Source organism: Acomys russatus, chromosome 23, assembly GCF_903995435.1.
Source record: "Acomys russatus chromosome 23, mAcoRus1.1, whole genome shotgun sequence".
NCBI lineage: Eukaryota > Metazoa > Chordata > Mammalia > Rodentia > Muridae > Acomys > Acomys russatus.
This window is the reverse complement of record NC_067159.1, coordinates 47092459-47117452: the sequence shown is the minus strand read 5'-3', so window position 1 is coordinate 47117452 and position 24994 is coordinate 47092459. Positions and strand designations below refer to the sequence as shown.

General features: G+C 46.0%; 1 protein-coding gene and 1 pseudogene across 1 annotated transcript in view; one reads left to right on the top strand and one right to left on the bottom strand.

Moving 5' to 3' along the window:
* Ssx2ip (SSX family member 2 interacting protein) overlaps positions 1–7058 on the bottom strand; it is a 30033-nt gene extending 22975 nt beyond the window's left edge. The window contains exon 1 of the mRNA XM_051165543.1: positions 6861–7058. The gene's annotated coding sequence lies outside the window, so the exon portion shown is untranslated. The remainder of the gene's footprint in view (positions 1–6860) is intronic.
* A 14082-nt stretch (positions 7059–21140) lies between these two features.
* LOC127206781 (uncharacterized) lies at positions 21141–21240 on the top strand (annotated as a pseudogene).
* Positions 21241–24994: the final 3754 nt, after the last annotated feature.

The following is a 24994-nucleotide window of genomic DNA, read 5'->3' as shown; positions in this document are numbered from 1 at the left end:
AAGAGCAGAGCAGGCTGGAAGGAAGGAGCTTTGCCTGAGCCCTGGCTCCTGCCTAGATGATGGCCTCTGATGAGCCCCTGAGCCAGAGGCATTCAGCTGAGCTGCACCCAGATCCTGGGGGAGCTGGGAGATAGTACATGCTTTGTTTAGTACTAGATAACATAAGTTAAAAAAAAAAAAAAAAAAACATAATTTCTGAGTCCCCGATAAAGCTAATTTCTGGGGCTGGAGAGATGGCTCAGTGGTTAAAAGCACTGACTGCTCTCCCAGAGGACCCGGGTTCAACTCATTCTCAGCACCCACATGGCAGCCCACTATCTACAATCCCAAGAGTTGACACCTTCACATAGACAGACATGCAGGATAGACACCAATGCGCACAAAAGAACAATAATTTGAAGAAACTAATTTATATGCATCCTGATGAACTGGAACTAAAAAGGACATCAGAAACACAAATGCAAATGACTGTTTTATGATGAACAGAGTCTACTGTTCTATCATGTTCTGGGTGCTGTGCTGGACGGCTTATGGGCGCCAAGTCCCTGACATAGAGCAGGCCTCAGCACATCTCTCTGCTCAGGGACCTGAGGCCTCCACACACTTGTTATTCCAGCCAGCAACTCTCTTCTTTGATCTCTCATATTCTTACTCATCTCATCTTTTGCACTCTTAGCTAAACACACACTTAACATTTCTGTACAGCCATAGTGAGCAACAGTAATCATGATAACTCCATGTCCGTACTGGCAACTGCGTATCAAAGCAGGGAGCAGCAGGAAGATGCAGACCCCGGACCAGTGCCCTCCACTGCCCACATCTCCTGCCCTGGGCACGCCAGGCCTGTGCTAATGTCTACAATGAGAAAAGCAGCATAGCGGAAACCACCTCATGACAAGGGCCTCGCCACACAGCACTCCGTGTTCTTTCCAAGTTGACCTGCAGTTCAAGCTTCAGAAGGCACAATACCCACCCATCGGAATTCTACAACAAACGCCCATTAAGTGTCAGAAAATAACAGCTTTCCATTACAGGAACATAGTAACACGGTGCCAGCTGGCCTTCTAAATACCGCACATGAGTTTCAGATAGTTCACTAACATTTCTGCTAAAATATCACCAAGTTGAGTTACCAGATTGTTGGAATATGCAAATAAAATTGTTAAAACTAAATCCTTAAACATTAGTAATCTTCTAAATTCAGTCACAGAACTTGAAGAATCAGTTAGGGACATGGTTTATGTCACTAATCTCCAGAATGAAATCTGATTACTTAAAATGTAACAACTTTAATTATCATTTCTTTCTAGAGGAGACTATAGCACTTAATATTATCACAAACTCTTCTGTTAACTCAACTATAGAAACACTAAACTCAACCTCTAAGTTTTATAAACGTGAAATCCGAATGACTTGCCTGTATAGCAGAGTACTACAGACATTCGCACAGATGTGGACTCCTGAAAAGCACCCATGCAGTAATGCAACTGAGGAGCATGCAGAACTTAAACAGGCATGCAGAACTTCTTCACAAGGAAAATAACACTACATACCAGGAAGGCCCAAACAAAAAACTGCTATTACCTTAGTCCTTTGCCTTCATGTTGGAAGGCATGGCAAGCAGATTTGCCGTTAGGGAACGCGGTGTAAGCCATGCTGGCCTCCTAGGCCTGCCACATGTCTGAGAGCCTATCCTGACTAAGCCACTTTCCACAAACCATCTCTCCAGGCTGGTCTCCTCGGCTGTGTGATGAGGACCACAAACTCTACGTCTTCCGGCTGCTGCAGGTACTTGATTAGACAACAGGTGCAGAACCGAGCAATGTGCAGCCAGAGCACAGGACACTGACCTAAACACTCCACACACTCCCCAGTCCACCCCACTACCGTCCGTGTACAGCACTAACTCCTTTCCATGGGTAAGACAATTAAGGCAGATGCGTTAGGTAATCAGCCAGGGTCACGGGGCTAATGCAGAGCCGAGAGCTGAGTCAGGATTCCAGCCCCGGCCCACACAGCCACTCTCCTGGCCATCGGCCCTGCAGGGTGCGAGGGCAATCTCTTCCTCTATGAACTCCACCAAAGACAGGATCCTAATCATATCTCCCGACTGGGCAAAGGGTGAATAAAATAGCGTGCAGATGCAAATATGATAAAAGATTTCACATGGAGACAGTGGAGTGATGCTCCTGGCCTGAAGTGGCCAGAGAAAGTTAGCCCTCCCATACCCGGGCACTGCTGCAGTAGGACCCTGCACAGTGCACATGGACCCTAGGAGGTGGGTCTGGGAGCAGCAGGGGGCTTCACAACAGCAGGGAGTGGCTCAGGGGGCAACCTTGGACTACTGAGCCCAAGCACTCACCTCCAACAGCAGAAGGGGGAAAGGGGGCCTACTCCCAAGAAGGCTGTTATGCAGCCGTTGGAAACCTAGTGACACACAACAGATCAGATCAATCATAAAGCCGACACAACAGACAGATTGTTCCGAGAGACAGGATGTGAACACCTGGTTTTTAATTACACATGCATGGAGAACAAATGTGATAAATCCATATTTTGAAAGACACAAGAAGGATGCAGAATTCAGTGATCACTGCCCTATGAAAAAGGGTCAGAGGAGTCTCTGCATACAGTTATACAGGTTACTGTCAAAGTCCTCTTTTGTATTAGATGTTTTATTATTAAAATAAATAAAGCAAGTTAACAAAAGAATGTGTGATAAGAGCTGAGAAATGACTCAGTCAGTGAATTGTTTGTCTCACAAGCCCAAGGAGCTGAGTGTGGACCCAGGAGCCCCAGGAGCCCACAGAGAAGTCTGGTGCTGGAAGACAGGAGGGAGAGATGAGTCCACGGACAGTCACCCCATCGTTAACCATGTTACTTTATAATGCAGAGGGGGCTCAGGGGAGTCCCACCATTCTCTCAGGATATCTTGAGCTAAGAGTGGGCCAGCATGTATGAGGATTTCTCCAGGTTTGTAGTTGTAGATAAAAGTATGTAATCTCTCTCTTTAGTTCTTTCCATCAGCATATGACCAAATCCCAGGCAATAATGGGCCCCGTGTCAACAAAAGGTGGAAAGCACCCAAGGACTTACACCTGAGTTTGTCTTCTGACCCTCCACACAAGCGTGCTGCGCGCACATACATATACCCATGCCCATGTGACACACACAGAAACAACAACCTGAGTCTCTTGGATTAAAGGTGTGCACCACCCACACCCAGGCCGTTTTTCCTTTGTACAAGCAGCACACATTAATTTATTTTTTTAAAAAAGTCTCAAGAATGATATGGCAAATGAAGTAGTCTCTGGTCAGACAAGGGAGGACAGAATAAACCCACAGGATTGGGCAGAGAGAACACACATGCTGTCTCAAGTAAAAGCCTGGGTCTGGTACTAGACAAAACGCTACTTAGGGCAGAAGACTAAGGTTAATGGAACTGGGTTTGGGTAAAGGAAGCCTCCCCGTCAGGGTGGACACACAGAAATGCCTGTGGAAGTGTTCAATGGAGAGTAACGCTGAGAGTGCACACGGCCAACCTTCTGACTTTGTGAAGTGACACGATCATCCACAATCGCCCATGAGAACCAGACAATCAAGTTGCAAAAAAACAAAAACAAAGCTCAAAAGACCTCAGCCAAATGTCCTATCCTCAGTACTTATGATTTTCCGTTCAGTTGCACTCTGGTTACGGGGCACACTGATGAGCCAACGGCTGTTATCCTGCCACACATTTTTTTCTTTTCTGAGACAGGGTTTCTCTGTGTAATAGCCCTGGCTGTCCTGAAACTCACTCTGAAGACCTCTCTGGCCTGAAGCTCAGAGATCTGCCTGCCTCTGCCTCCCAAATGCTGGGATTAAAGGTGTGTGCTACCACCGCCCAGATCAATCTTAACTTTTTATCAGCTTGGTTGGGGGTTTTTGTTTTTCTTCTTTGAGACAGGGACTTCCTAGTAGCCCAGGCTGGCCTCGAACTTGTACTTCTTCCCCAATCTTCAGAGTGCAAAGGTTTTGCATGTGCCACCAGGCCTGGGTAATTACACTTATCACACAGTGAGTGTTCCAAATGTTTGGTATTACCAGGATACATGCATGTAATGAGCACAAGCCCAGGAAACAGGTCACACTATTAGCATCTCTCCTTGATTACCACCAGAGGACCAGTGGTGACAGAGCATCTGGCCAGGGAGAACAGGAAGGAAAGAGACGTAGCAGCAGCAGCAGCTGCTGCCGCTGCCGCCCAGAACTACAGCCAACAACTCTGTTTAACTCCCACTAACAACTGGTTACTGATTGCAGTGTGTCATCTCTGAATCCCACACTGCTTCTGCCCGACATTTATGGGCCTTTATCGCTCAGGTTCTGCCGTGACTGTTTTCCACTGGTGGCCTGCATCTTCAGCACCTTTGATCTCTATTGCCCAGGCCTAGCACAGAAGACAACTCAGCAAAGAGGACACGCACTGCTGCTTTTTAAGGCTCCTGTGGCTTCCATTAAGTGCCTGGGAAGGGGGCGCTTTCAGGTATCACCTGGACCATCGAGTCTCCACGGACCATGCAAGCTGCTGACTGGGGCGGACATATTCTACAAAAGAAGCAATTTAATCCCCCAGTAAAACAGTACAGATATTCCTTATTGCCTTCTGGTCAAGGTTCACAGGGGTGTTCTTGACTCTTATCACTAGTGCAACTCCAGAAGCTACCTGCAGTCCCCAGCTGCATGGACTGGCCACCTGTAACCTGCACCTGCTTTGCTGCACACAACGCACCTGTTGCTTGCTGAGCAGCTGTCAGGACACAGCTGAAATGCCTTCTTTCTAAGGCCTTCTCACATTGGTGTTTTTCTCCTCCACACAAAAACTCCCTAAGTACAAAATACTCAGGGCAACACGTCTCTTTATCCTTACACTTGGCAAGTAGTAGCTGAGTGCCCAGTAGTGTTTATTCAAAGACTAAATTTATTAATGTATAATAAATCTGCTCCTACACTATACAAATATGAGTCTGGATTTTCCATTACTAATAATGGCTTGTGTGTTTCTCTACTGTCTCATCCCATGAGCTCACGAACTTAAGGTTAAGACGCATGCTCATAACCAGCTAACCACAAGCACCCAAGACACAGAATAGACTCACAGCCAACAGGTTGAGCTAGCACTAAAAGCTGCTTTTGAAGCTGGGCTCAGTGGCACAGGGCTATCATCCCAGCTACCTGGGAGACTGAGGCACGAGAATCGCAATTTCAAGGTCTGCCTTGGCAAGCTAGTAACAAGACAACCCTGCCTGAAAAAAAAGGGGGGGGGGCACTGGGCTTCAGCGCTAAGCAACAGAACCCTTGCCCAGCATGTGAAGGGCCCTGGGCCTAGTTCGGCAAGGTGTGAGAGGGTGTTGTGTTTAAACAGGATGTTTGTTGCCCTGGAACTCCTAAACTCGGGCTATCCACTTACCTCAGCCTCCTGTAGCTGGGATGAGCAGCCACACACTAGCCATACACTGCTCCCATTTGAACACGCAGTCACTTACCCGCGGGAAAGTCGTCTTTCTCTCTCTAGCTGAACGCTAAGTGAGGGCCCTTCCACACAATCTGTGTCCTAGCCTGTCTGGGCCCAGGAACTGGTCTGTCCAGTTTTAAGAGCGCACAACTACACAATTTGACTGGGCTGGGCTTGAGGCCTCTGGAATAACTTTTCCATTTCATACACACCTGCCTCAGCAAGTCTAGGATGCTGCGTACTTAACAAGTCTCGTCACAAGGCTCAATGTGTTATGGGGAGCGCTTCGCATTTCATCCTGGAAAAACCGAGCCTTGGCATTATCTTACTTTACTCAATCCCTGGACCTCATTATCTGTGCTGTACAGATGGGGAGCGAGAAGGGAAGGAAGGAAGGAAGGTGTAAATGACTCGCCTGTAGGGGCCCCACCAGTCACCAAAACAGCCCCTAATCCTCCTTAGAGAACCATTTTGTGTGAGCAACTTCCACACACACCAGGCAGGGCAATGTGTCCAACGGGACCACAGCTTTTTTCACTTGTTTAGTTGAATGAACACTGAGCTTCCTGGGCCCATAAGGAGGATGGATTAAGTTTTGCTGGGTGGACAGAAGTTTACAAGTCTGCCTCTCTGTTCTACATTTCAAGACAGCATTTTTTTTCTCATCCAGATCTTTTCAAACTTTATCCAGTCATGTCATATACAGACCTTTCCAGTTCATGATCAAATTATGGGCTAGAAGGATTTTCTTCCAGAACCTTTCAGGCTCCATGGTAGCAGGATTCTCATCCAACTCCAGGCCTGGACTCTAATCTGAACAGAGGCAAATCCCAAATCCAGGAAGCTCTCACCGTTGAATTTGGGAACCCTTCACCTTTCATACAGTCTGGATTCTAAAAGGAAATCGAAGTTCTCACAACTGCATCAGCGTTGACAGTTAAGAGTCTGACACGCAGGGCTGAGGAGACTGAACTGCGGGTGTTAATGTAAAAATTCCTCTACTGGTGCTAATGGGGAATTATTTGGCAAGTTTTATTTCCTGGGCCCAGGTGACTTGCATAACTCGGCGATCTGCTGCACTAGGAAAAATACGTGCTGACCCGAGTCTCACCACTCACTGTACAAAACTGCAGAATCCGAGGCCAAATATTTTTTCCAAGCAAGCCTACCGCGCTGCGATGATGTAAGTTCTTCCCCTAAACGTGGGGCTGGACCACTCTGAGGCTCCTACCCGCGCAGCAGCCGCGGACCACTGGCCAAGTCCTGCTGCAGCCTCTGAGAAATCGCCGAGCCCCGCGGGCTGAGGGGACCCCGCGCGTGCCCGCGCCGCACCCCGCAAGAGCGCGGGGCTCCCCCCAGCACCTACCTCGCACCTCCCGCTGCAGGCGGTGGACAGCAACGCTCTCCAACCGCCGCAACGGCCGCGCCGAGCCCGCCGACAGCCGTCCCTGGTGCTGCGCCCACGTCCAGCCCGGCTGCGCGTCACAATCCCGCCGCTCACCGTCACGGCACCGGGAGCGGCTCGCGCCTCCCGCAGCCCGCGGGCCCGCACCGCGGCGGCACGCAGCGGCTCCCCGCCGGCCCCGCAGCTCCGCGCAGCCTCCAGCCCGCCGGGCCCGCCTCCCGCCGCCTCCCTCGGCGGACGCCCACCCCATCCCGCCCCGCGCTGGCACCGCCCATTGGTTCCGCCGGTTGCCAGGCGACGAACAACCGCAGCCCGCATTGGTCCGAAGAGGACTGGCCTCCGAAATACACCCTAGCGGCTCTCCCCGCGCAGCTGCGGCGGCCGCACCTGTTACGCCCGGGTTCATCAGGCCGATGCTCCCCGCCCCCCAGCTCTCCGCGGGGGCACGGGGAGAGTCCTAGCCGCCTTAGATCGCGGTCTCCGAGGCCATCTCGAACCCCAACGGTCCTCAAGGAGCAAAAGCGGGGCTCCCAGGAGAGCCAGGTGCGCTCCCCAGAATGGAGAGACACCAACGGGCATCCAGAATTAGGTCAGGCCCTGGAGAAGGGAGGGAGTGGCCTCGGGAATCGTGAGTGCAGAGCAGGCTAGTGGTACAGAAGTCCGTGTAAAACTAGGGTCAGGGTGGTGGGTGTGAAGGCCTGGGCTCAGTCCCCAGGACCGCACACAACGCGCGCGTGTGAGGGTCCGTGATCCAGCTAAACTGAAGTTCAAGGTCATCTTCAACTTACCTTGGGAGCTCCAGGCTAGCCTGGGTGGTGTGAGTAAAACCCAGGTAGCAGATAAAATTAAGGCCAGGAGACGGCTGCAGAGGGAAACTAAGAGATGGCACTGTGAACTAGAAGTTGATGAAAAACTCCCTAGGCCCACTTGGCGACTCCAAAGAAAACGAATGACACCAACACGTGACCAGACCCCTCCCTACCATGGCTGCCTAAAGTTCCCTGGGGAAAAGGAGGAGAAATCTCAGTCAAGGGCAGGATGGTGGGGCTCTAGCCAGGTGTTTACTCAAGAGGAGAAAAACAGGTTTGGGGTTTTATAGTGGCTCCTGAGAGCAATTTGAGACCAAAGCAGTATAAAAGGAAAACAAGAAATACGCACATCACTGCCACTCAAAGACGACTGGGAGAGTAGTGAGGACTACACACATCCTCAGTCCTGCCTGGAAGATGAAGTTTCAGAAGTGAGCATTGGATTGAAGGAGACGGAAACAGATTAGATGTCCTTAAATGCAGACAGCAAGGACCCATCTTGGGACACTGAGCACCCACTGCCAATGGCTATCTTGCTCTCTAAATCAGACCATTAATGAGGCATGATCGCTCCCTCTGTAGCCTCTGTTGTCTGATCTCCAAAATATCACTCCTTTTCCTATCTGAATCATCTTATTCTGGCATTTGTATTTTAAAACAATTAAGTCTTCATCTTTACCATTTCACTCTGGCAATGAAACAGGGAGCGCTCACTCCTGGGTTAACTAAGTCATTCAGTTCAACCTGTCCAAATAATTGAGAGGTGTTTGGCCTTTGGGTCTCATGACATGCTTCACACAGTGAAGTGCTAAGGTCTCCCAAAAGCTTGCCTTTGCGTAGGTCACATCTGTGAATAAATACCATACTATGGAAATTAAAAAGTCTTAAAAATTAATGTCAACCTAAGTAGCAGACGTTAGTGAAAATCTATATTAAGAAATTGATGGTATTTAGAAATTTGCATGCAAAGACAGTAGAAGGCATAAAAATCTTCAAGTCTCTACATTCTATGATGCAATTTCTGGTAGCCTCTGGAATACTGCAAATAGCTTAGTGTTAAAAGTAGCCTTTACCTCAGATTCCTTTTGGAGAATTTCCCAGAACCCACATGTCTAATGGCTAAATTAACCTCTGCTGGCTCTGTGCTAGCTCCAGACAACTCCTCACATGAAATAGTAAAGGGCCCGTTGCATTAGGCTTTGGAGGGTCAGGTATGTATTAGACCAAGAAGATCCTGACTGGGGCCCAGGACAAGATAAAAAGTTGAGGCGGTGATCTAAAATATGGCCTGGGGGCAGGGGGGGACCAAGCGTGAAAAGGGCATTTCTGGGCTTGAGAGAAATAATTGGATATGGTGAGGAAAGGTAGAATGGGAGAGGGCTGGCTTATCAGCTTTGCTTAAGCTTAATTTCCTCTCTGGCAAAATTAGAGGGGCGCTATGTGACATTGCTTTGTTTTCCGAAGCATGAAAGTGTCCACCATTGCTTCCCCGAGTCTACTCACCTCCATCTGGGAAAACTCTTTTTGTTTTGTTTTTCAAGACAGGGTCTCTCTGTGTTAGCCTTGCCTGTCCTGGACTCACTTTATAGACCAGGCTGGCCTTGAACTCACAGCAATCTGCCTGCCTCTGCCTCCCAAGTGCTGGGATTAAAGGCGTGCGCCACCACGCCCTGCCCAGGAAAACTCTTAGAAAACATAGATTGTGTCTATGCTCATCATCCAAGCCCAGGGGTTTTGTAACTCCGAGATTCTCGTGGCCTGCCTCTCTCCACACCTGTTTAGCACGCTGACCTTGAATCCTACAGCTGTGCCACTAGCAACTACCTCCTATCCACCTCATTGTCCCTCAAGCTTGCTGGCACAGGACTGCCTCAGAACCGTTGCACTGGGCATTGCTATAGCAAAGCCCTCCCCCGCCCCTCCTTAGCGTTTGCATGACCTCTGGATGCCCCTGAATGTTTGTATCTCTTACACAAATGCCTAACTAGACACCTTCACTTAAATAAAATTAAAACCCCTTTCAATTCCCAAATATCAAATCACCTCACTCCTATCTAACCTTCAACCATACTTTATCTTTTTTTTTTTTTTTTTTTTCCTGACTGCTTGCTTGGTCCAATAGAATATTGTCTGCTGCGTCCTCAGTGCCTGGGACTTTTGGTTGGTTTTCGGTACTTGATGACTGTTGAGGTTTTCTATTTCAAAGTAAGCACTTTAACAGGTGACGTTCTGTACATTGTCCAAAGCCGTGGCTCACATCTGGATGCTCAGCATCTGTGAGACATAATTCTCTCCTTGAGAATAAGCCTGATTTCTAGAAATCTAAACTCTGGCTTAGGACATTAATGGCTTCTCTGTGTGCTTCGTGTAGAATGAATCTCCCACTCCATCATGTTTGGCTTAAGCTGACCTTACATTTCTGGAATTTTCTGAAATTTTCTTATTCAGCACAGAGAGTGCCAGCAAAGGGGCTCCCACAAATGCCCTGGCTTGTTGCCCTTGCCCCTCAATCATTATCGCATCTTTCTGTCACTGTGACAAAACAACCGAAATAACTTTAAAGGCAAGAAAGGCTTCTCATGCCTTGCTGCTGAGAGTTTGCCACCCACTCACTGCCATTTAGCCTGCTGCGTTGGGGCTGGGTCAAGAGTGGGCATCACAGTGGGCAGCACTCGTGCAACAAAGCTGCTCACTTTGAGGTAGCCAGGAAGCAAAGTGGGGCCTGGGAGGGGGAAAGTAGGGAGGAAGAGGCCAATGTTAACCCACTTCAAGGACATATCCCTGCAATCAATTTTCTAATATGTCCCTCACACAAAAATTTCACACACACACACACACACACACACACACACACACACACACACACAAACACACACACACACAGTACCAATGGCTGAGGACAAAGCCTTTAAAAGCCTGTGGGTGTTTGGGGGACATATCAGATCAAACTATAGCAATCATTCTGGAAGGTTCTTCCCACAAAGGCTCTACACTGATTCCTTTTCATCATCCAAATCCCACCTGATGTAGAGCAGCCTTCTCAATTTGTTTCCTTGCGTGTGGTCTGTCTCCTCCCACTAGAGTATAGCAGGAAGGCAGGGAAGGGGCTGATTTATTTCTGTACCTTCAGCTCCTCATGGCTGCGATAACCACCGCTAACCAAACTGCTGTGAGTAACCAGGAGTCTGGGGTTGGGTGGTGGGGGTAAGAGGGGCACTTGCATTACAACTTTCTAACTTCTATGCAAGAATATTTAGAGGTAGGTATATTGTGACTTTTGTTTGTTTTTGTGTTTTGAGACAGGGTTTCTCTGTGTAGCCTTGGCTGTCCTGGACTTGCTTTGTAGAACTCACAGAGTTCTGCCTGCCTCTGCCTCTGCCTCTGCCTCCCTGAGTACTGGGAATACAGGCATGAGCCACCGAGCTTGGCTTATTATTGCGATCTTTTAAACACCTTACTTCTGCTGAAATCACTTCTGAGCCACCCCCAATTCAATTCATTTGTTTTTCTCAGAGACAACATTTCAAATACTCAAACAGAGACTCTGGCCCAAGGCTGCTTCTGGCATGCACATTCAGAGCTGGGAAGTAAGGGCCAACTCCTCCAGGCTTTCTGCTGCAGTGCATGCCATCTGGGTTGCTCAATACGCACGCAGTGATTTCTGGATCCACAGAAGTACATTTCTTGTCAGAGCCCGTGTCTGTGCTGGAATGGATGATGGGCTGAGTCACTTCTGTTAATGGTCTTGCTTCCATTACTTCCGGGTTCCAGCCAGGTCTGCCTTTGAAAGGACAGCAGGGTGGGTCATCTTAAGTCTTGCTGAATACTGAGTGATCTACTTCTGTGTTTATGGCCATTTTATTTGTGAGAACAGTTTAAAGCGATATAGGGCAGAGTTCATGGGCCAAGAGAAGTCAGTTTTCTCAACCAGGGACTAGTCCACAAGGAAGTAAACAAATGGGTGTAGAGATTTTGGACTATCTTTACTCTGCTAACTGAACATTCTAATATATATAATAAATAATATATAATATATAAGGAAGAAAGAAAAGCCAGACCAAGAGCTGGGCATGTGGTTCCATGGTAGAGTATTTGCCCTAGCATATACAATGCTCTGGGTTCAATCCCACCTCCTCCCCAACCCCACTACACAAAATGAAAGACGACACTCCCAGAAAGCTGGGCTTTCTGCCTTCTAAACCATGGCTGTAAACTTAACAGGGCCTGACCTCCTACGCATCCATATGGAATGGTGGCATCACACTACATAGACAAAAATGTTTTTCAGACCAGTCCCTTGGGCAGGAGCCATTAGACAGCATGATATGACTGAGTGCTGCTTAAGAAGTGCTGTGCTTGGAAGGGAAACAGATCACACCTGCTCCTGCTATTAGTGCAGGTTAAAAGCCACAGAGCTGTATGCCTGGGTGTTCCCTACTTAGCACTTGGGACTTTGGGCTGGTCTGCTGAGACTTTTATATTGCAGCTTCTTTTGAAACAAGTCTGAGTAAAAATACTTTTTGAGTTTTAGCAGACACTAACATGGCTTCCTGACTTATCCGTTGTCTCAATTGAGTTATTAACTTTAAAATGTCGTAAAAATTTGATCATACATAAATCATTCAAGCAATTGATAAGCTATATCATAGAAAGTTGGTTAGGCATCAACAGAGAGGGGTATGTGTGTGTGTGTGTGTGTGTGTGTGTGTGTGTGTGTGTGTGTGTGTGCATGTGTGTATGCACCTATGTTGACATAAAGCATTTTCCTCAGTAACACCTTATTTTTTGAGGCCACATCCCTCATTTAACCTGGAACTCTCAGTGGCTGGAACTACAGATGTGCCCACCTCATGACTTGGATAAAGTGAAATGTCACAAGGCCTCAGTTCCAGTAAAAGAGCTCACTTTTTATAAAACCATTGCTAATCCCACCAAGGGAGCATAAAACCACTACCACAATTCTTGAGCCAAGTCTGAAGCAAGGTTTATAAAATACTTCCCAGGACAATGGATACTGGCCAGGCCAATGCCCAGGGTTCCCAGAGTATGACCACGAATTATGTTAGTCCAGTGCTTATAAAGGCAAAACCCACAGGCTATATACGTCCTGTCTTTGTCCTAGAAGGAGCAGGCATCATCCTGACATGTTTCCTGCCTGCATACTTTCCTCCCATGTATGATCAAGCACAGCCTGTGAGGTTGAGGCAACCAAACATGTACAAAACTGAAAACACATGGCTTACCTTACAGGAGCATCAGCCCCAGCATTCCAGGAAGTTATATGTCCTTGGATAAGTAGGGCTTACAGGTTAGAAACATTTTTGTTTTATTGATCTCTTAAGCACAGTAATTTAAACTTAAAACATAATGTTAGCCCTCACACTGTCCTTCAGCCCCAAACACATCTCCTCTCAATCTTCCTCCAGATTGCTGGCTTTTGCTCAATCTCCCCTTCCTTTCCAGTGTACAAGTATGTGCGTGAGCGCACGCGCATGCACACACACACACACACACACACACACACACACACACACACACACGCTACCTTCGTAAACAGCAAACACCCCTGCCTTTTTAAAACCAGAGCATTTTAGTTTGCTTTATTCTCTTAGTCTTGAAATTTTAAATATGGCGCTTTGCTCAACTGACAAAAGACTTTCCAAAGAACTGAACGATTATACATAATCCCAAAATGTCTTTCAGCCACACAGAAATCTGTTTAAGAACATGATCCTGCAGAGCTTGAATAATTCAAACATTCGATTCTGTACACAAGTCTTCCAATTTTACCAAGTCCTCAGCTGACCTCATGCCTTAGTGAATATTTGCTGAATGGCGACTGTGTGCCAAGCAATTTAAGAAAAGATCCCTGTCCACAACAGGAACTCCAGTCTCCTAGGAAGGAGAGATAACGACAGCGTAAAGCTCTGAGCTACACTTCTTGCTTTGAAAGTTTGGCTTGACCACGTAGGTCCATGGTGATGTTACTGAGTTCCCAAACCTGTTGGGACCACCTTCCTCTGGGCGTTTTGTTTGGTAACAACAAGGATTCCAAACCACTGTTAGGCTGCTGTTCCTTCAACCAAGAGAGCTATCTAATAGCAACAAGAGCAATGAAGCTCTCAGGAACTGACCTGAGGCTGTGATGTTTCGTTTTACTGCTACAAGTGTGATGAGACATAACAAAAGTCAGAACAGGACAGAGCCCTGGTTGAATGGAATAATTAAGAAGGAAAAACTGGGGCTTGCACCAGCTTTCCATCACTGTGAAAACATACCTAGGATAGTAAACTGTTCAGACTATGAGTGTTCAGACTATGAGTTCGAGGCCAGCCTGGTCTACAAAGTGAGTCCAGGACAGCCAAGGCTACACAGAGAAACCCTGTCTTCGAAAAACAAAAATAGAAAAAAGAAACAAAAGGGTTCAAAACACGAGGAGTTGGCTCCATGGCTGGGGGATGTGGAGAGTTGGCTCCATGGCTGGGGGATGTGGGGAGTTGGCTCCATGGCTGGGGGATGTGGGGAGTTGGCTCCATGGCTGGGGGATGTGGGGAGTTGGCTCCATGGCTGGGGGATGTGGAGAGTTGGCTCCATGGCTGGGGGATGTGGGGAGTTGGCTCCATGGCTGGGGGATGTGGGGAGGTAGACTATCAAGGGGCTGTGGCTAACCAGTCTATACCTCTTGTGGTAGCCATAAAGAGAAATGATAAGTGGGGCCTCAGCACCCCATTCAAGGGCACCTTCCCAAGAACCTAACATTCTCCAATTACTAGGCCCCATCACTGCCTGCGGCATATGTGCCTGTGTGCGCACAAAGGCCAGGGGAAGAAGCCGGGTGCCCTGCTCTCTACTCTGTCTCCACCTCATTCCTTTGAGATGGGGGTCTTCTGGAACCTGGAACTAGGGTAGCAGTGAGCAAGTCCCTCCTGTCTCCACTCCCTTAACTCCACAACATGCACACAGTGCTGGGGTTACAGGCATGAACACTACCATGCCCAGCGTTTCCATACCCTAAAGTTCTGGGGGTGAGCTCCCAACACATGAGCCTTTAGGGACATTGAGGATTCAAATTGTAACAGGGAGATCTATGACTTGTGTTAGAATTCGACGTTGAAGCCCAGAAAACTTTTCAGAATCAGATTTACTTTCTTTGGTGCTTTGGGTGTGTATGTGTGCATCTGCATGGGGGTACACAAGTATGCGCATGTGTGTGCTCAATTGCTGTGCTCTGTCTGCCTTGGTTTTGCAAGGAAGGGTCCCTCAGCGGCTTGGAGCCTGCGGACTGGCTGGCCAGGGAACCATAGTGATCCTGCTGTCCTCTCCAGCATTAGGATTATGGGTTGTACTGTTGCCACGCCCAGCTTTTGGACATGAGGTCTAGGGATGGAGTTCAGGCCTTCATCCTTGCATGGCAAAGCTTCTTCCCCACTGACCTGTCTCCCAAGGCCTCCTTATTAGTCAAATTAGTTCAGAAATACTAAAGGATTTTGATAAATGCAACTTCCACCAAATAATTAATTTTGTTCAGGCACATTACTATGTTTCCTTGCTTGTTCTTGCTTTATGTAATAGATAACCTGCCAGGAAAATGACATTGTAAATAATAACTTTACAAATTGAATCATATTAAGTGTACTATTGAAGTCAAATATTTACAGGGAAACTCTGATACACCGTTTTATAGGACAAGCATGCTGAGATAGAACATAAACATGTGGCCGACATTTGTGTTAGAACCTCTTCTTAATACACTTGTTTCCCGAGATGATTTTCTCTGCCATTAGTTACAACTGGGTTTTTTTGTTTTGTTTTGTTTTGAGATGGTTTTAATGAGTTTCCCGAAGGGCAGATCCGACTAGGGAAGGCTAAGTTGTTTGAATCAACCAAACGTTTGAACCTTTTTATTCTGCAGATTGGCAATTCAAATTTATCTTATTTGTGAGTCTTATTTGGCTTTATGATTTGTATTTCATTAGGCAGTTTCTGTTTTTAAATTTTTATTTTATTTTTAATTTTGTGAGGGTAGGATGAGGGCACATGTACATGAAGGCGGGTGCCTGAGGGGGTCAGGGGCATTGGATCATCTTGAAACTAGAGGTGACGGTAATTGTGAGCCTGCTGCGGACACTGGGCATTGCAGCCCTCTGCAAGAGCAGTGCTCAGTCCTAACCACTGGGCCATCTCTCTGCAGTCTTTTTCTTATATACTCAGTGAGTATCAGTAAATAACTGCTCAGGTTATTGAGATATAGTATCCTCTCTCTATCAAAATCAAACAACCACATAAAATTTCATATGTGAGCATTTTTTGGAAAATTAAAATATTGTGCTTCAGACAGCATTTAAGTCTGCCTGTCCCTTTAAGAAAACAAATGCTTGTGTTTAGTTGCTGGGCTGGTCTTGGGTTTATTTTATCTTAACAGCTGTGCCTACAGTTAGTGTTATTCAGATGGAGATTTTCAAGCTCTGTTGTGTTTTTCAACTTGACTGTGCTATCAGATATAAACCCCAAATTTAGAATCAAATGTGGGGGTGGATGCAATCAGGAGTGTTGGGGAAAGAAAATAATATGCGGAAAAAAGTTCTAAGCTTCTTTTAACAAAAATAAAATGGTTATATGTGATATATATATATATATATAAATCATGGCAACTGTGTGCCGAACAATGTAATAAAAGGTCCCTGTCCATGACAGGAACTCCAGGCTCCTAGGAAGGGAAGATAATGTCAGCGTTAAGCTCTGAGCTACACTTCCTGCTTTGAAAGTCTGGTTTTCTCACATAGGTCCATGGTGATGTCACTGTGTTCCCAAATTATATATATATATATATATACACAAATATACATCCATACAAAAATATATACACATACACATACATGATTTTTTTTTCTTTTCTCTTTTAATAGCAGTCATGTGTCACACCATAAGTCTTGCTTTATGTAGAGGGTAACCTACCAGGAAAAATGATCTGTAAATAATATCTATACAAATTGAATATATATCCACATATATATGTATATATAATCCACAAGTGTGGGGGTGGGAAAGAAGCATTGTAAATGGAAATAATGAACATTTCCGTGGCTATAAAAGATGAGAGCAAAACCACGAACACACCTCAGCACTCTGGAAATGGGGACAGTACACATTCTGTCTAATGTGCCAACATTTGATCTAAAAGGAAAAGTCTCCGGGCTTGAGCATCTCCAATGTCAGGTTTTTTGTTTGTTTGTTTGTTTGTTGTGGTGGTGGTTTTTTTGTTTGTTTTTTGTTTTGTTTTCAAGGGGTAGTGTTACAGTCCTTAGAACTCCAGGCAAGAATTGGGCTTTGACACATAACTTCTATTAAAAGGGGGGGAAAAAAAAGAAAAGAAAAAAAGAAGAAAGAAAACAAACAAAACAAAGAAAAAAAATATCATGCCTTTTGCCTTGTTTGTGAATAAAACACATTTCCTTGGGTAATGGTAAAATGTGTCTAAAACTTTCACTTATTTGGAGCTACTGCTCCGTTTTGTGCAGTGTGTAATCAGTTCCCAGTATTATTCTCGCTTATTCATGGAGTGCCTCAACCTCTGCAGCACTGGGCGGAGCTTCCCATCAAACCCACTTAATCCTAGATCCCTGTCCCTAAAGCGGCTACTTCCAGATGAGGATTAACAGGCAGAGGTTAACAGTGCCCACTTATGCATCACAGAGTCTGAGTTTAGTTGAGCCCTCCTCCTAACCATCTGCCCGTGCAAATCTGCTCTGCTGTCGCTGTTGATTTCTGGCGCTTCTGTTTGAAAGATTGCTGATTAGTAGCTAACGGACTATTTCAGACTGGGCAAAGTGGCCCCCAGCACCCCACCCTGTCCTGGTACCAGAGCATGGGCAGTCTTGAGAGCCAGTCTATTTTGTGTCCTTTATTCTCTTTTCTACGTTTTCTCCTTCACCTAGTCTGCCTGAGATTGCGCTGGGGGTCTCCGTGCCGCCCTCCTTTCACAGCCACCAGAGTCCCACTTCACAGTTGTTTTTTCCACAGGGCCTTCGCACCTGCTGTGATGCTTTGGCCCCAGGCACATGGAGAATGGACTGGGGAGTACAGTGTCACGGGGAAGAGGACTAAAAACGTATAAACTGGGCTGGAGAGGTAGCTCAGCTGAGGAAGCGCTTGCCTTGTGGGCCTGAGCTGCACGCCCAGATCTCCTGTGAAACGTGGAGTGCAGTGCTGTGTTTGTCATCCAGCACTAAGCAGGCATGGCAAGAGAAACCCTGGAGCGCACTGGCTGGTTGATTTACTCTCTGACAAACACTTCAGATAAAAGATTCTAGGTGGCACCATAAAAACATGGGATACGAGGATGCAGCCAAGTGGTGAAACTAAAGACTATGGACGGGATCCCCCAGGGTGCTTAGAATCTGGCTGAGGTCATCATGAACACAGACACTGTCCATGGAAGAACTCAGCCCCTATGCAAAATGAAGTGAACTGCTCACTGCTCTTCATGGCTGGACACTGAACAAACAGCTGACAACCGAGTTTACCTTTACCATTATCCTAACTTTAAATATTTATTTTTATGTGTGAGTGATTTGCCTGCATGTATGCCTGCGACCACATGCATGATGCCTGCAGAAGCCAGGAAAGGGTACTGGATTAAGTGGGAATGCAGCCAGAGACATGTGGGCTGACATGTGGGTGCTGAATTAATCTTAGTGCCCTGGAAAAGCAGCCGATGCTCCTAACTGCTGAGCCATCTCTCCAGCCCCAGGACTCACTTTTTACTGACATATGTTAAGATCTGTTTCCTGGTAGATTTTACTTGGAGCAGGCTGTCATTCAAAAGCTTGGAGAGAGAGCTTTCACTACGACTTCAGTCTTAGCATTGCCCGTTTTGCCTGTGGTTTCATCAATTCTGTAAACATTGTGGCCTTTTTCTTTCTTTCTTTTTGTTTTTTTTCCAAGTTGGTCTTGGCAATCCACTTCATCAATATAGAAGACTTTGAAAATTTTTTTTAGTGTTATTTGATTTCTGCTGGTAATTCCAGCAGGATGGTCCTGACCAACGTCCATCTCTTGGTCAGTGCTTAATATTTAATAAATGATTGCTTAATATTGGGACCAAAATGTTATTCTTCCCCTCTGCGTAGTGAGAGTAACAATGACCTACTCACTTAGCAAAAGTCCTGAGCATGGCTTGTTAACTATAGTGCTGTGGCTTGAAGCATCAGGGAAGCCATACATATATTTAAGCAATGGAGGCAGCTATTGAAATTAGCTGTCTACAAAGAACACTCTGGAGACATGGGGAGAATTAGCCAAAGGTGAAGAAGCCCTGGGAGTGACCAGGAAACAACTGTAATAAGCAAAGAAATACTGAAGACCCCAGTAAAGACAGCCACCATTGGTGTAAGACAAGGCCCAACCAGAGTCACTGAGAAAGAGGAACAGATCCTGCCTCAGCTGGAGTCTAATAAATTTAGCTCCTGCTCTCTCATTATCTCAGATTTGCCCATCTCAAGTTCCAAGAATAATCTGAACTAATATCCCCTGCCTTAAGCAACCACCAGATGACCCTATAAATATTTATTTCTGTGGCCAAGGAGTGCCCAGGCTTCTCTGGTCAAAATTTCTCACTCACATTCTTTTCTTCCTGTCATCAGAAAAACAAACAAACAAACAAACAAACAAACAAAAAGCCACCTCTCACCACACTATTCTCTGGGTAGTTCCACATCTTTTAACCCTAATGGGATCCTGGCTTTTTGTCAAAGCCATGGGATTCTCTGCAGCCCTTCTGCGTGGTGACCAGTTTCCTCCTGCGGGTCCTGTTCCACCAGGCCGTCAGGTTATGCACATGAGTGTTTCTCTCCCAAGAACCCAATTCCTCTCTTGCCTACCTCAATTCCATCGTTTTGTATCATGATCACTCCTTCAAATGTGTCCTTCCTTTTCTAATGCCTCCGCCGTATTGTCCCCACCTGCCTTAGTTACTACTCTACCACCATGACAAAACACCCAAGCAATTTCTAAAGAGTTGAACTGGGGGCTCGGGGTTCCACAGAGTTATAGAGTCTGTGACCATCATGGAGTGGAGCATGGCAGCAGGCAGACAAGGAGGGCCCTGGAGCAGGAGTAAGAGCTTATACCTGACTCACAGTAATGAGGCAGAGAGAAAGCTAACTGGAAATTGTATGCGCTTTTGAAAGCTCAGAGTCGGCCTCCAGGGACACGCCTCCTCCAACAAGGCCACACCTTCTAATCCTCCGCAAACAGTTCCATCAACTGGGGACCAAGCATTCTAATATACGAGACTTTGGGGATCATTCTCATTCGAACTATTCCCCAAACGCATCCTCAAATCTTGAATTACCTCTCCCATATCCTCCTGTCTACCACCCTTCAGAATCCAAATATGTCTGAAGAAAACCATGGCTACGCTGTGCCCAGAAATTAAGCTATTTCCCCAGTGCTGCCAAGCACCCTTTGCGTGTGTTTCTAGTCGATGTCTTCTTTGATTCTCCTAGTCTCTTGTTGTCAAAGCCCCATCACTCCACCAGCAACAAAATCAAGTGCACCTTCTCCCTGCAGCTGTGCCCGTATGCTCTGCTGCTGCTTCCGCGGCGATAGAGAAGCAACTTGCCTTTCTGCCTGATGCCACCATCTTCTCGGTGCCCTAGCATCTTCTCCCACAACCACCCATATGACGCTTTCTTATATATTATGTACAGATATTTCTGTCACCATTGAACTGATTTCATTAGCCAGCAGACATCATTAAAAGAACCTCTTGCTTATATTGCTTTTCCCAAGTAGCACCACATTTTTCTGCTTCTTCTTACAGCAAAATGCTAAAGGTGTTGGCTTTAACTTGCTGTCTTTGTAGGTAGCACTGCCATTTGCCAATTAAGCTTAATTTCCACTGTGGGCATCTCTGTTTCTAGGTTACACAGTTACATGCCAACCATATTACTGTACCCTAAAAAACATGGTAACAGTTAGCCTAGCTTCGGTCATGATAAAATTCCCTGCCAGAGCCAGCTTTGTTGTAATTGGTAGTCCCACCAGAGACACAGGAGTAAAGGAGAGGCCATAGGGAGACAGGATGATGCCTTCAGCGAAGGATCAGGGATGGAGGATACAGGAAGGTAACACATGGGTCCGCTGAAGTTCCTGAAGGGAAAGAGGAACCTGGAAACAGGGGTCCAAGGAGACATGACTGAAGTGTATTTTGATTACAATTGATTCCAACACAAGAAGATTTGTTTCAATGCATTGGATATTTTTTACTCACTCACTCATCTCATAGATTTTATAAAATATTAAGTAAGCAAAGATTATAAGAAGTAAAGTATAGAGAAAGGCAAAATGAATCTAATTTTTATGTTGTAAGTGGCAATATACATCAGAAAAATCTCATTAACACCTTCAGTTACCAATCTAAACCTTTACTGCTTACTTCTGTCGCACACTGAAAACTGGAAGATACAGAGAAGATTAGCATGGCCCTACGCAAAGATGACATGAAAATCTGTGAAGTATTACATATTAAAAACAGAAGCAACAACAACAACTTTTAGGTCCAATTGTGGGTAAAAGTGCTTGCTGTCAAGGCTGTCAACCTGAGTTATATCCTGGGACCCATTGGATGCAAAGAAGGAATTGTTTCCCACAAGTGTCCTCTAACCTCCACATGTGCAAAGTGACGTCCACTTTACACAGACAGACACACAGACACACAGACAGACACAGAGAAAGAAAAACACACATGCAACACAAAATGTAATTTTAAACCTTTAAATTCATTTTCATACTTTCCTACGGACCCAGTATAGGAAATAAAGCATACATTCTAAAATATTCAAACATGCCTTGCCTTAAAAAACAAACAAAAAAATGGAGCAGGGCAAGGTGGTGCATGCTTGTAATCCTAGCACTCAGAGGCAGGTGGATTGCTGTAAATTCAAGGCCCATCTGGTCTACAGTACATCCAAGGCTACACAGAGAAACCCTGTCTTGAAAAACCAAAACCAAACCCCCAAACACCCCAAACCCCAAAATCCTCAAAACCCAAACATGAGTCTTCAAAGTGTATCCGTTAGAAAGTTTTGTTATATATCTTTTATTTATATAAGGTTAATTGTTGGTAATCAAATATTTTCCTTTCCAACTACGTTGATCAATAAAGCAAACAGGAATAAAAGAGAAGGGCCGCCAACTCTGCTGAGGTCTCGAAAGGCTGACATCTTCAGAACCTCTGCTTGTGTTTCTAACACATGATGAGTTGTTTAAAATCAGGCCGATTTTTAGGCTTCAGCTCCTTTAAAAGCTGCTGATTTCACAAGCAATGGGATTGCAGCTAGACCTGTAAGTTGAACTGTAACTGGATACGAGAGACAAAGCCAGACCAGCCGGCTCTAACTGTGAGTGGAGTTGGCTGCTCGCAAGGTGGTCTCATCAAAAGGATCTGCCGTTCGCTGAAATCTTCAAATTTATCTTCCTGGCTTAAAGCCCTGAGGCCTGAAACTCCACCTTGAGCAACAGGGGTGGGAGGAGACAGAGTTTCTTTGGACAGCCCGCCACCTATTTCACCAGCTGGTGACAACCTTCTGATTGTCCTTAATAGCCATCTCTACAGCTGTCCTTGAAGCATCCTCAGGATAGATCGAATCTAACCCTAACATTGCAGGTAGGTATGAGACTCAGTGTTGGCCAATGAGAACACTGCACTCCTTCCCTGGCCTCAGCAATTGGTCAGCGGCATATAGACACCTAACCCAACGGACACGGGGTAGGGTTAAAGAAGGAGGACTCCAAAAGAGGCACCGCCCCTTCCCCTATCATAAGCCTGATGGTTTGGAGTGGTTTTCCCATCTCTCACTTAGACTAGCCACACAGGTGCTAGGGTTGCAAAAAAGCCATTGAAGCCTCTTGCCTCGGTCCTCAGGACCAAACAACACATCTCTCGGGATATTTTCTAGCTCCCTCAATGCTCTAAGATGAATTTAATGTTTTCCATCCAGTTCCATGAGACGTCTTTCAGGAGACTCATATACTTACATGTGAGGCATCAACAGTGCTGGCACCCACACAGGCGGAGGAAAGAACTTTCTATTTGCAAGAGATCCAATACAGTGCTCAGCTTTACAGTGCTCAAGATGTAATGGCTATTGTTTCACTACACTTATAGAAGCTAGGTTTTCTAAGAGAATTAGAGTATTAAGAAGTAGGAGGGGGCCTAGTGAGATGGCTCAGAGGTTAAGAGCACTGACTGCTTTTCTAAAGGTCATGAGTTCAATTCCTAGCAACCACATGACGGCTCACAACCATCTATAAGGAGATCTGGTGCTCTTCTGGCATGCAGGCAGAATGCTGTATACATAATAAAGAAATACATATTTAATAAAAAAGAAGTAGAAGAAACCTTAAGAATTGAGAAAATGGTGCCCAGCCAGGGAGGAGAAGCAATTTGCCCTGTAGTTACTGCATAGCTACCACGCAACAGGTTCAAGAGAAGGAAAGAGAAAGCCACATCACGCCTTTAAGTCTCCAGGAAAAGTGGCTCAGAGCCTACTGGGCCTACACTGTGAGGCACAAAGTGGAGTGGGATAGGGCAGGTCGGGGTGGGTGAAGCAGACATGCAGATGGCACCCAAATACCTATTCTCAAATCCTATTACAGTACGTATTGGCCATTCTATTTGGAACAAGACTGCTAATCTCTCTTTACCTTATTTGTTTCTGTTAAGAATGATTATATTACGACATCACACAAGATTTTCATGCGGTTAAATGAGAAATTCACTTTGTAAACTGCCATAACCACGAAAATAAGTAGGATCTATGCCTCTCCTCCAGACTCGCATTTGCAGACCTGCTTTGCATTCCTCTCCAACCCGAAGGCATTAGAGATGAACAGCAAATCTCATCTTTGCCAGAGTTCTGCTTGAGCAACGTCCCTGTCAGGATAACACATCCCACCACGGTTATCAATGTCTGCTTCTGCATCTGTCAACATCCCCTTCATGAGGTGACGTTCCAACACGTAATGCATTTTCTCCAATAATTAACTCAGAGGCTTCCTTTCTCCAAGCCCCAGTGTGCTTGTAGATTCATTCGTTACAAAGTGAAGCCCAATGCAATGAAAATAACTGTACTCTTCAAAAAAGAGGATAGACTTGAAGCTATATGCAACTGAGAACTATTTATAGCAAAGCCAGCCAACTAGTGCACACACACACACACACACACACACACACACACACAGAGAGAGAGAGAGAGAGAGAGAGAGAGAGAGAGAGAGAGAGAGAGAGAGAGTCCTTACATAATGGTATGGAAAGGTTTTTTAAAGTATTAGGGATGACAAAGCTTTGAGGTCAGGTGAGAGAACACAAGCCAGTGCTACTATCACTGAAAGGCTAAGCTAAAATGATGGCAGCATCTCCCAGCATTCACATACGCAGGGACAGTAAGGGCATCCCCACGATGGCTTATCAGATTTTTAAACCGCAGCACTGCTCTGAATACGACATGATACCCTTTTCCCCGTGGGTTTTGTTTTCTGAGTAAGTTCCCAGATGCGACTATATCAAATGCTGTCCAGTATTAGGCTCGCCTCCTCCCAGGGGAAAGCCCTTGTCTGGCTTTTCTATGGCAACCTGTCTGGAAGTAAGTCAGCCATTCACTATGTCTAATCAGATGAAAGTAATTCTCAGAGGAAAACCTTACTCCTGCAATGAATAGGAGTAGACTAGCACACCAGCAATCCCAGGGCACCAGGCATTGTCTGTTAAACAAAAAGACACTGGCAGCACTGTGGTAGGGTAGGGGGACATAGGAATAAGAGCAAGACAAGTGAATGCTTTGTGCTTGTTCATGTCTGCTGCTGGTTCATGTCTGCTGCTGTCTCAAGAATGACTTGGGGGAAATGGTGAGTCATCTGTGAAAAAGTGGCTGGTCAGACTGTGGAATGGGAGGGAAAGAGAGCGCACCCGTTCCTGACGCCTGTGAGACTAGGATCTCACAGGTGAAAGATTACAGTCATTGAAGAGAAGGACCCCTCCCAGCAAACCTTTCTTGGGTGTTGGTCTTGTTTTTAGACGTGGATAGCTGAAAGGATGGAGAAAGATGTAAAAGTGAGACTAAATTTTAACCAGAAGCACACACTAGTTAAAGGATACATGATTTGATAAAAATCAGCCATCCTGGAATGTACAAACCCCTGCAGGGCAGGGATCTGGATCTCTCAATAAATAAGATATAAGGAACGAAAAGTAAAGAGGAAAAGGGAACCTACAGAATATGAAGA